A 12031-nucleotide genomic window follows, 5' to 3' on the forward strand; every position below is an offset into this window, starting at 1 on the left:
GTTGTTGTTGTTTACACTCTGCAAGGCCTGTGGAAGTGAGTGACATCATAGCACTGTAGTTCTGAGGGTTCTAGATGGATGCAACAATCTCCTGTTGCTTCTATGAAGGCCATAATAGACGACATCACCAAACAGCTCCATAGTCACATACACAGCAAAGGAGAGATGTTGTTTACACCTAGTGATGTCAGTGGTATTGAGTGACATCACAGCACAGTGCTAAGGCTCCTGGGCCTGGACACAGCAGCGGCTGCAATATCTCAACGGAGAATACGTTTATATATATGTGTGTGTGTGCGCGTATATATATATATATATATATATATATATATATATATATATATATTTCTCCGCCGAAATCACTTTTAAACCCATTTCCACCTTTTTTTCCCTTCTCTTCCTCTTACTTTTTTTTCACGTTTTTTTACGTTTTTCTCCTTTTCGCCTCTTTTCTGGGCGTATTATTCTTCTTTTTCTTCTTTTTTTTCGTCTAATGCATACCCCATCAGTGCAGCAATGCTTATTCAATACCGCCAGCAGATGGAGACACTGGGGGATAATTTTCTAAGGATTTATACTGATTTTTCCTGTCTGAATTTGTCGCACAGAAAGTTGCAGGCCAAATATGTGTGACATTTCTGCGACTTTAGCTTCTAGAGCATTTTTACAACATTATACATAGGTGCTGAATACATAAAAAGCGACTGTTCAGCGACAGACAAGTCGCATCGGCTGAAAGTAGGCCAGAATGTCAGTCCATGTTGGAGCAGGTTTAGATACAGTCTAAAGTATAGATCTCAAAGTCTGTGCACAGAATTTAGCAAGGGCCTCGCACCTTCTGATGCATCAGGTAGGTGCACAATAGCATAGCCTAACCCTCTGTACTTTGGTCTATATTGATGCGGGACATAGACAGCCAGCTGATGACCAATCCATTAGTGCAATGGATGGCTGGAAGCATTTGTCTTTGCCTTTGCAATACCACAGAAGCAATGCATGGTCAATGTACAGCAATGACACACCTGTGTGAACAGCCAGGAGACCCCCCCCCCCCCCCCCCCCATGTTATGTTACATAGTTACATAGTTAGTACGGTCGAAAAAAGACATATGTCCATCAAGTTCAACCAGGGAATTAAGGGGTAGGGGTGTGGCGCGATATTGGGGAAGGGATGAGATTTTATATTTCTTCATAAGCATTAATCTTATTTTGTCAATTAGGAACATTCAGCACCCACCCGCTATCAAGGCAGCTGCCTATCATGTCATGCCCTACCTGCACAGGTGTGCTGGCTACTCAAATGATCCAATTAAGGAGGCCATTTAGTCAGCAGCAGCAGAAGTCCTGTGCCTGGACGCTCCAACAGCGGCCAGACACAAGCAGAAGCAGCAGAAGCAGCAGCAGCACCACCTTTTGTTTTTTGGCTGCAGCAGCAGCAGCAAGGCCCACAGGGCTGGCTAGCTGGCTAGCCAGCAAGCAGGTAGCAATGAAAGTAGGAATCTTTCTTTTTAACCCTGTAAGGGGGTGGTGCACTGTACCCGAAGATACTGCCATATCGGGTCAATGCATAGGGCGACGGAAGCAAGCTTCGAAATCGGCCCCCGTTCTCAAAAATCCATTTAATATATGGTCCCCAGATAGGGGACGTATCAGATATTAAACTGATAAGAACAGATACTACACTTGATCTTAGCCAAAAGGCCGAGAAGCGATAACCGTGAAAGGGGCGGGCCCAACAAGGTGCCCTTCATGGGCACTATCACTGCTTGCTGTCAGGGAGGCTGCCAGACAATTTTCCATGCACACTCTGGGCTGGGGGGCAGTCAACCACCAGTACACACAGCAGAACCTAAACCCATACCATTATTGCTAAGCAGCAAGACAGGGGCCCATTGCACTCCCACGGGGCCTTTTTAAATGCAATCCATAACCCGGATTTGCCAGGAACCCTTCTTACTCCTCCTACTTGCATGTGACACTGGGCTTAGGATCTGCATAGGAAACACACACACAAGCACACACCTACCTTTGTTGCCTGCAGATGCCTCCTTGGCTGTCCCCAAACGGTATCAAACCAACACCCACGGGAAGCTGTAAGCATAGAGGAAATGCCTGCACCCCATTGGACTTACCTGTGTGGGTTAAATCCGGGTTATTTGACAACCTATGGCGGTGATGGTTCTGCTCAGGCAGAGCAGTGCTGATGCTCCTCATAAAGCTGTCGCTGCTGTGAAGGTTCTAGGTGACATCACAAATCCCTATGGTTACATACACAACAAAGCTGGGTTGTTGTTGTTTACACTCTGCAAGGCCTGTGGAAGTGAGTGACATCATAGCACTGTAGTTCTGAGGGTTCTAGATGGATGCAACAATCTCCTGTTGCTTCTATGAAGGCCATAATAGACGACATCACCAAACAGCTCCATAGTCACATACACAGCAAAGGAGAGATGTTGTTTACACCTAGTGATGTCAGTGGTATTGAGTGACATCACAGCACAGTGCTAAGGCTCCTGGGCCTGGACACAGCAGCGGCTGCAATATCTCAACGGAGAATACGTTTATATCTATGTGTGTGCGTGCGCGTATATATATATATATATATATATATATATATATATTTCTCCGCCGAAATCACTTTTAAACCCATTTCCACCTTTTTTTCCCTTCTCTTCCTCTTACTTTTTTTTCACGTTTTTTTACGTTTTTCTCCTTTTCGCCTCTTTTATGGGCGTATTATTCTTCTTTTTCTTCTTTTTTTTCGTCTAATGCATACCCCATCAGTGCAGCAATGCTTATTCAATACCGCCAGCAGATGGAGACACTGGGGGATAATTTTCTAAGGATTTATACTGATTTTTCCTGTCTGAATTTGTCGCACAGAAAGTTGCAGGCCAAATATGTGTGACATTTCTGCGACTTTAGCTTCTAGAGCATTTTTACAACATTATACATAGGTGCTGAATACATAAAAAGCGACTGTTCAGCGACAGACAAGTCGCATCGGCTGAAAGTAGGCCAGAATGTCAGTCCATGTTGGAGCAGGTTTAGATACAGTCTAAAGTATAGATCTCAAAGTCTGTGCACAGAATTTAGCAAGGGCCTCGCACCTTCTGATGCATCAGGTAGGTGCACAATAGCATAGCCTAACCCTCTGTACTTTGGTCTATATTGATGCGGGACATAGACAGCCAGCTGATGACCAATCCATTAGTGCAATGGATGGCTGGAAGCATTTGTCTTTGCCTTTGCAATACCACAGAAGCAATGCATGGTCAATGTACAGCAATGACACACCTGTGTGAACAGCCAGGAGACCCCCCCCCCCCCCCATGTTATGTTACATAGTTACATAGTTAGTACGGTCGAAAAAAGACATATGTCCATCAAGTTCAACCAGGGAATTAAGGGGTAGGGGTGTGGCGCGATATTGGGGAAGGGATGAGATTTTATATTTCTTCATAAGCATTAATCTTATTTTGTCAATTAGGAACATTCAGCACCCACCCGCTATCAAGGCAGCTGCCTATCATGTCATGCCCTACCTGCACAGGTGTGCTGGCTACTCAAATGATCCAATTAAGGAGGCCATTTAGTCAGCAGCAGCAGAAGTCCTGTGCCTGGACGCTCCAACAGCGGCCAGACACAAGCAGAAGCAGAAGCAGCAGAAGCAGCAGCAGCACCACCTTTTGTTTTTTGGCTGCAGCAGCAGCAGCAAGGCCCACAGGGCTGGCTAGCTGGCTAGCCAGCAAGCAGGTAGCAATGAAAGTAGGAATCTTTCTTTTTAACCCTGTAAGGGGGTGGTGCACTGTACCCGAAGATACTGCCATATCGGGTCAATGCATAGGGCGACGGAAGCAAGCTTCGAAATCGGCCCCCGTTCTCAAAAATCCATTTAATATATGGTCCCCAGATAGGGGACGTATCAGATATTAAACTGATAAGAACAGATACTACACTTGATCTTAGCCAAAAGGCCGAGAAGCGATAACCGTGAAAGGGGCGGGCCCAACAAGGTGCCCTTCATGGGCACTATCACTGCTTGCTGTCAGGGAGGCTGCCAGACAATTTTCCATGCACACTCTGGGCTGGGGGGCAGTCAACCACCAGTACACACAGCAGAACCTAAACCCATACCATTATTGCTAAGCAGCAAGACAGGGGCCCATTGCACTCCCACGGGGCCTTTTTAAATGCAATCCATAACCCGGATTTGCCAGGAACCCTTCTTACTCCTCCTACTTGCATGTGACACTGGGCTTAGGATCTGCATAGGAAACACACACACAAGCACACACCTACCTTTGTTGCCTGCAGATGCCTCCTTGGCTGTCCCCAAACGGTATCAAACCAACACCCACGGGAAGCTGTAAGCATAGAGGACATGCCTGCACCCCATTGGACTTACCTGTGTGGGTTAAATCCGGGTTATTTGACAACCTATGGCGGTGATGGTTCTGCTCAGGCAGAGCAGTGCTGATGCTCCTCATAAAGCTGTCGCTGCTGTGAAGGTTCTAGGTGACATCACAAATCCCTATGGTTACATACACAACAAAGCTGGGTTGTTGTTGTTTACACTCTGCAAGGCCTGTGGAAGTGAGTGACATCATAGCACTGTAGTTCTGAGGGTTCTAGATGGATGCAACAATCTCCTGTTGCTTCTATGAAGGCCATAATAGACGACATCACCAAACAGCTCCATAGTCACATACACAGCAAAGGAGAGATGTTGTTTACACCTAGTGATGTCAGTGGTATTGAGTGACATCACAGCACAGTGCTAAGGCTCCTGGGCCTGGACACAGCAGCGGCTGCAATATCTCAACGGAGAATACGTTTATATATATGTGTGTGTGTGCGCGTATATATATATATATATATATATATATATATATATATATATATATATATTTCTCCGCCGAAATCACTTTTAAACCCATTTCCACCTTTTTTTCCCTTCTCTTCCTCTTACTTTTTTTTCACGTTTTTTTACGTTTTTCTCCTTTTCGCCTCTTTTCTGGGCGTATTATTCTTCTTTTTCTTCTTTTTTTTCGTCTAATGCATACCCCATCAGTGCAGCAATGCTTATTCAATACCGCCAGCAGATGGAGACACTGGGGGATAATTTTCTAAGGATTTATACAGATTTTTCCTGTCTGAATTTGTCGCACAGAAAGTTGCAGGCCAAATATGTGTGACATTTCTGCGACTTTAGCTTCTAGAGCATTTTTACAACATTATACATAGGTGCTGAATACATAAAAAGCGACTGTTCAGCGACAGACAAGTCGCATCGGCTGAAAGTAGGCCAGAATGTCAGTCCATGTTGGAGCAGGTTTAGATACAGTCTAAAGTATAGATCTCAAAGTCTGTGCACAGAATTTAGCAAGGGCCTCGCACCTTCTGATGCATCAGGTAGGTGCACAATAGCATAGCCTAACCCTCTGTACTTTGGTCTATATTGATGCGGGACATAGACAGCCAGCTGATGACCAATCCATTAGTGCAATGGATGGCTGGAAGCATTTGTCTTTGCCTTTGCAATACCACAGAAGCAATGCATGGTCAATGTACAGCAATGACACACCTGTGTGAACAGCCAGGAGACGTCCCCCCCCCCCCCCCCCCCAAATTATGTTACATAGTTACATAGTTAGTACGGTCGAAAAAAGACATATGTCCATCAAGTTCAACCAGGGAATTAAGGGGTAGGGGTGTGGCGCGATATTGGGGAAGGGATGAGATTTTATATTTCTTCATAAGCATTAATCTTATTTTGTCAATTAGGAACATTCAGCACCCACCCGCTATCAAGGCAGCTGCCTATCATGTCATGCCCTACCTGCACAGGTGTGCTGGCTACTCAAATGATCCAATTAAGGAGGCCATTTAGTCAGCAGCAGCAGAAGTCCTGTGCCTGGACGCTCCAACAGCGGCCAGACACAAGCAGAAGCAGAAGCAGCAGAAGCAGCAGCAGCACCACCTTTTGTTTTTTGGCTGCAGCAGCAGCAAGGCCCACAGGGCTGGCTAGCTGGCTAGCCAGCAAGCAGGTAGCAATGAAAGTAGGAATCTTTCTTTTTAACCCTGTAAGGGGGTGGTGCACTGTACCCGAAGATACTGCCATATCGGGTCAATGCATAGGGCGACGGAAGCAAGCTTCGAAATCGGCCCCCGTTCTCAAAAATCCATTTAATATATGGTCCCCAGATAGGGGACGTATCAGATATTAAACTGATAAGAACAGATACTACACTTGATCTTAGCCAAAAGGCCGAGAAGCGATAACCGTGAAAGGGGCGGGCCCAACAAGGTGCCCTTCATGGGCACTATCACTGCTTGCTGTCAGGGAGGCTGCCAGACAATTTTCCATGCACACTCTGGGCTGGGGGGCAGTCAACCACCAGTACACACAGCAGAACCTAAACCCATACCATTATTGCTAAGCAGCAAGACAGGGGCCCATTGCACTCCCACGGGGCCTTTTTAAATGCAATCCATAACCCGGATTTGCCAGGAACCCTTCTTACTCCTCCTACTTGCATGTGACACTGGGCTTAGGATCTGCATAGGAAACACACACACAAGCACACACCTACCTTTGTTGCCTGCAGATGCCTCCTTGGCTGTCCCCAAACGGTATCAAACCAACACCCACGGGAAGCTGTAAGCATAGAGGACATGCCTGCACCCCATTGGACTTACCTGTGTGGGTTAAATCCGGGTTATTTGACAACCTATGGCGGTGATGGTTCTGCTCAGGCAGAGCAGTGCTGATGCTCCTCATAAAGCTGTCGCTGCTGTGAAGGTTCTAGGTGACATCACAAATCCCTATGGTTACATACACAACAAAGCTGGGTTGTTGTTGTTTACACTCTGCAAGGCCTGTGGAAGTGAGTGACATCATAGCACTGTAGTTCTGAGGGTTCTAGATGGATGCAACAATCTCCTGTTGCTTCTATGAAGGCCATAATAGACGACATCACCAAACAGCTCCATAGTCACATACACAGCAAAGGAGAGATGTTGTTTACACCTAGTGATGTCAGTGGTATTGAGTGACATCACAGCACAGTGCTAAGGCTCCTGGGCCTGGACACAGCAGCGGCTGCAATATCTCAACGGAGAATACGTTTATATATATGTGTGTGTGTGCGCGTATATATATATATATATATATATATATATATATATATATATATATATATTTCTCCGCCGAAATCACTTTTAAACCCATTTCCACCTTTTTTTCCCTTCTCTTCCTCTTACTTTTTTTTCAAGTTTTTTTACGTTTTTCTCCTTTTCGCCTCTTTTCTGGGCGTATTATTCTTCTTTTTCTTCTTTTTTTTCGTCTAATGCATACCCCATCAGTGCAGCAATGCTTATTCAATACCGCCAGCAGATGGAGACACTGGGGGATAATTTTCTAAGGATTTATACTGATTTTTCCTGTCTGAATTTGTCGCACAGAAAGTTGCAGGCCAAATATGTGTGACATTTCTGCGACTTTAGCTTCTAGAGCATTTTTACAACATTATACATAGGTGCTGAATACATAAAAAGCGACTGTTCAGCGACAGACAAGTCGCATCGGCTGAAAGTAGGCCAGAATGTCAGTCCATGTTGGAGCAGGTTTAGATACAGTCTAAAGTATAGATCTCAAAGTCTGTGCACAGAATTTAGCAAGGGCCTCGCACCTTCTGATGCATCAGGTAGGTGCACAATAGCATAGCCTAACCCTCTGTACTTTGGTCTATATTGATGCGGGACATAGACAGCCAGCTGATGACCAATCCATTAGTGCAATGGATGGCTGGAAGCATTTGTCTTTGCCTTTGCAATACCACAGAAGCAATGCATGGTCAATGTACAGCAATGACACACCTGTGTGAACAGCCAGGAGACCCCCCCCCCCCCCCCCCCCCCATGTTATGTTACATAGTTACATAGTTAGTACGGTCGAAAAAAGACATATGTCCATCAAGTTCAACCAGGGAATTAAGGGGTAGGGGTGTGGCGCGATATTGGGGAAGGGATGAGATTTTATATTTCTTCATAAGCATTAATCTTATTTTGTCAATTAGGAACATTCAGCACCCACCCGCTATCAAGGCAGCTGCCTATCATGTCATGCCCTACCTGCACAGGTGTGCTGGCTACTCAAATGATCCAATTAAGGAGGCCATTTAGTCAGCAGCAGCAGAAGTCCTGTGCCTGGACGCTCCAACAGCGGCCAGACACAAGCAGAAGCAGAAGCAGCAGAAGCAGCAGCAGCACCACCTTTTGTTTTTTGGCTGCAGCAGCAGCAAGGCCCACAGGGCTGGCTAGCTGGCTAGCCAGCAAGCAGGTAGCAATGAAAGTAGGAATCTTTCTTTTTAACCCTGTAAGGGGGTGGTGCACTGTACCCGAAGATACTGCCATATCGGGTCAATGCATAGGGCGACGGAAGCAAGCTTCGAAATCGGCCCCCGTTCTCAAAAATCCATTTAATATATGGTCCCCAGATAGGGGACGTATCAGATATTAAACTGATAAGAACAGATTTTTTTTTTTTTTTTTTTTTTTTTATCTAAAGCCGAGGAACGTGCTTTCGATTCACCCAAAGTGCAAGAAAAAGTGCAAACGTGTTACACTAAAAAAACGTGCACAAAGGATGCGGTCTATCGCAAGCCCTTCTCCGATAGGAGAGAGGCCCCCCAACAAACCTTACCCTTCGCCTCCGGACCAAAAGGTACCTGCGAGGTTCCAGGTTCGATGTCCCTTTTCGCCGAAGCTACTAGGGGACCACAAATGCTCCCGGCATCCCCCTTGGCGTTAGCCAAGGTATCTGCCCGCAGAGCCGATTACGGTAGGTACCCTGCCAAAGCAGGAGTACCCGGGGTGTTTGCAGGGAGGTGCGGAACCTAATGGCCACACACACCTCCCCTAGACCGCCAGGAGGGACACCCAGAAGGGCTACCGCATCCTGACAAATCCTGTGAACACACAACACGCAAAAAGTGACACAGTGAGACAAAAAAAGAAATAAATAAGTGAATGTGTGCAGATATACTGCCCGGACATCCGGCCGGATCTATAAAAATTTCTCTGATCCTAGCCAGAAGGCCGGGAATCAAGAGGTGAGTGCCACAAGGTGAAGAGATTATGGTGCCCGTGCTTCAACTCAGTGAGCCTATTCTCCCAGTGAGTTTCGGCACCTCGGGGTCACCACTCCCCGAGGCACAAAAGTACCTCGGCTCTAGACCCTCTCAGCCTCATGGCGAGACCCGGAGGGAACAGGTCACATCGGGGCAGCCGTCGAGCTGATTCCTCAGAACCAGCCCCGGAAAGCCCTGGTACACCTGCATCCTCCATGCAGCACCCATCCCCACCAGCATGAAAACTGATAAGAACAGATACTACACTTGATCTTAGCCAAAAGGCCGAGAAGCGATAACCGTGAAAGGGGCGGGCCCAACAAGGTGCCCTTCATGGGCACTATCACTGCTTGCTGTCAGGGAGGCTGCCAGACAATTTTCCATGCACACTCTGGGCTGGGGGGCAGTCAACCACCAGTACACACAGCAGAACCTAAACCCATACCATTATTGCTAAGCAGCAAGACAGGGGCCCATTGCACTCCCACGGGGCCTTTTTAAATGCAATCCATAACCCGGATTTGCCAGGAACCCTTCTTACTCCTCCTACTTGCATGTGACACTGGGCTTAGGATCTGCATAGGAAACACACACACAAGCACACACCTACCTTTGTTGCCTGCAGATGCCTCCTTGGCTGTCCCCAAACGGTATCAAACCAACACCCACGGGAAGCTGTAAGCATAGAGGACATGCCTGCACCCCATTGGACTTACCTGTGTGGGTTAAATCCGGGTTATTTGACAACCTATGGCGGTGATGGTTCTGCTCAGGCAGAGCAGTGCTGATGCTCCTCATAAAGCTGTCGCTGCTGTGAAGGTTCTAGGTGACATCACAAATCCCTATGGTTACATACACAACAAAGCTGGGTTGTTGTTGTTTACACTCTGCAAGGCCTGTGGAAGTGAGTGACATCATAGCACTGTAGTTCTGAGGGTTCTAGATGGATGCAACAATCTCCTGTTGCTTCTATGAAGGCCATAATAGACGACATCACCAAACAGCTCCATAGTCACATACACAGCAAAGGAGAGATGTTGTTTACACCTAGTGATGTCAGTGGTATTGAGTGACATCACAGCACAGTGCTAAGGCTCCTGGGCCTGGACACAGCAGCGGCTGCAATATCTCAACGGAGAATACGTTTATATATATGTGTGTGTGTGTGCGCGTATATATATATATATATATATATATATATATATATATATATATATATATATATATTTCTCCGCCGAAATCACTTTTAAACCCATTTCCACCTTTTTTTCCCTTCTCTTCCTCTTACTTTTTTTTCAAGTTTTTTTACGTTTTTCTCCTTTTCGCCTCTTTTCTGGGCGTATTATTCTTCTTTTTCTTCTTTTTTTTCGTCTAATGCATACCCCATCAGTGCAGCAATGCTTATTCAATACCGCCAGCAGATGGAGACACTGGGGGATAATTTTCTAAGGATTTATACTGATTTTTCCTGTCTGAATTTGTCGCACAGAAAGTTGCAGGCCAAATATGTGTGACATTTCTGCGACTTTAGCTTCTAGAGCATTTTTACAACATTATACATAGGTGCTGAATACATAAAAAGCGACTGTTCAGCGACAGACAAGTCGCATCGGCTGAAAGTAGGCCAGAATGTCAGTCCATGTTGGAGCAGGTTTAGATACAGTCTAAAGTATAGATCTCAAAGTCTGTGCACAGAATTTAGCAAGGGCCTCGCACCTTCTGATGCATCAGGTAGGTGCACAATAGCATAGCCTAACCCTCTGTACTTTGGTCTATATTGATGCGGGACATAGACAGCCAGCTGATGACCAATCCATTAGTGCAATGGATGGCTGGAAGCATTTGTCTTTGCCTTTGCAATACCACAGAAGCAATGCATGGTCAATGTACAGCAATGACACACCTGTGTGAACAGCCAGGAGACCCCCCCCCCCCCCCCCCATGTTATGTTACATAGTTACATAGTTAGTACGGTCGAAAAAAGACATATGTCCATCAAGTTCAACCAGGGAATTAAGGGGTAGGGGTGTGGCGCGATATTGGGGAAGGGATGAGATTTTATATTTCTTCATAAGCATTAATCTTATTTTGTCAATTAGGAACATTCAGCACCCACCCGCTATCAAGGCAGCTGCCTATCATGTCATGCCCTACCTGCACAGGTGTGCTGGCTACTCAAATGATCCAATTAAGGAGGCCATTTAGTCAGCAGCAGCAGAAGTCCTGTGCCTGGACGCTCCAACAGCGGCCAGACACAAGCAGAAGCAGAAGCAGCAGAAGCAGCAGCAGCACCACCTTTTGTTTTTTGGCTGCAGCAGCAGCAAGGCCCACAGGGCTGGCTAGCTGGCTAGCCAGCAAGCAGGTAGCAATGAAAGTAGGAATCTTTCTTTTTAACCCTGTAAGGGGGTGGTGCACTGTACCCGAAGATACTGCCATATCGGGTCAATGCATAGGGCGACGGAAGCAAGCTTCGAAATCGGCCCCCGTTCTCAAAAATCCATTTAATATATGGTCCCCAGATAGGGGACGTATCAGATATTAAACTGATAAGAACAGATACTACACTTGATCTTAGCCAAAAGGCCGAGAAGCGATAACCGTGAAAGGGGCGGGCCCAACAAGGTGCCCTTCATGGGCACTATCACTGCTTGCTGTCAGGGAGGCTGCCAGACAATTTTCCATGCACACTCTGGGCTGGGGGGCAGTCAACCACCAGTACACACAGCAGAACCTAAACCCATACCATTATTGCTAAGCAGCAAGACAGGGGCCCATTGCACTCCCACGGGGCCTTTTTAAATGCAATCCATAACCCGGATTTGCCAGGAACCCTTCTTACTCCTCCTACTTGCATGTGACACTGGGCTTAGGATCTGCATAGGAAACACACACACAAG

The 12031-nt window shown here is 46.4% G+C and overlaps 5 non-coding genes and 1 pseudogene across 5 annotated transcripts; all 6 read right to left on the reverse strand.

Annotated features, from left to right (window-relative positions):
- Positions 1 to 1522: 1522 nt before the first annotated feature.
- On the reverse strand, positions 1523 to 1713 carry LOC130330634 (U2 spliceosomal RNA). The gene has a single exon (XR_008873756.1). It is a non-coding gene; the product is annotated as a U2 spliceosomal RNA (small nuclear RNA).
- A 2085-nt stretch (positions 1714 to 3798) lies between these two features.
- LOC130330635 (U2 spliceosomal RNA) lies at positions 3799 to 3989 on the reverse strand. Its single transcript, XR_008873757.1, has one exon. It is a non-coding gene; the product is annotated as a U2 spliceosomal RNA (small nuclear RNA).
- A 2103-nt stretch (positions 3990 to 6092) lies between these two features.
- On the reverse strand, positions 6093 to 6283 carry LOC130330636 (U2 spliceosomal RNA). Its single transcript, XR_008873758.1, has one exon. It is a non-coding gene; the product is annotated as a U2 spliceosomal RNA (small nuclear RNA).
- Positions 6284 to 8386: 2103 nt separating this feature from the next.
- On the reverse strand, positions 8387 to 8577 carry LOC130330595 (U2 spliceosomal RNA). The gene has a single exon (XR_008873725.1). It is a non-coding gene; the product is annotated as a U2 spliceosomal RNA (small nuclear RNA).
- A 694-nt stretch (positions 8578 to 9271) lies between these two features.
- On the reverse strand, positions 9272 to 9431 carry LOC130330601 (U2 spliceosomal RNA; annotated as a pseudogene).
- Positions 9432 to 11538: 2107 nt separating this feature from the next.
- LOC130330638 (U2 spliceosomal RNA) lies at positions 11539 to 11729 on the reverse strand. Its single transcript, XR_008873759.1, has one exon. It is a non-coding gene; the product is annotated as a U2 spliceosomal RNA (small nuclear RNA).
- Positions 11730 to 12031: the final 302 nt, after the last annotated feature.

This window comes from Hyla sarda, unplaced genomic scaffold, assembly GCF_029499605.1.
Source record: "Hyla sarda isolate aHylSar1 unplaced genomic scaffold, aHylSar1.hap1 scaffold_336, whole genome shotgun sequence".
In the NCBI taxonomy this organism is placed as follows: Eukaryota; Metazoa; Chordata; class Amphibia; order Anura; family Hylidae; genus Hyla; species Hyla sarda.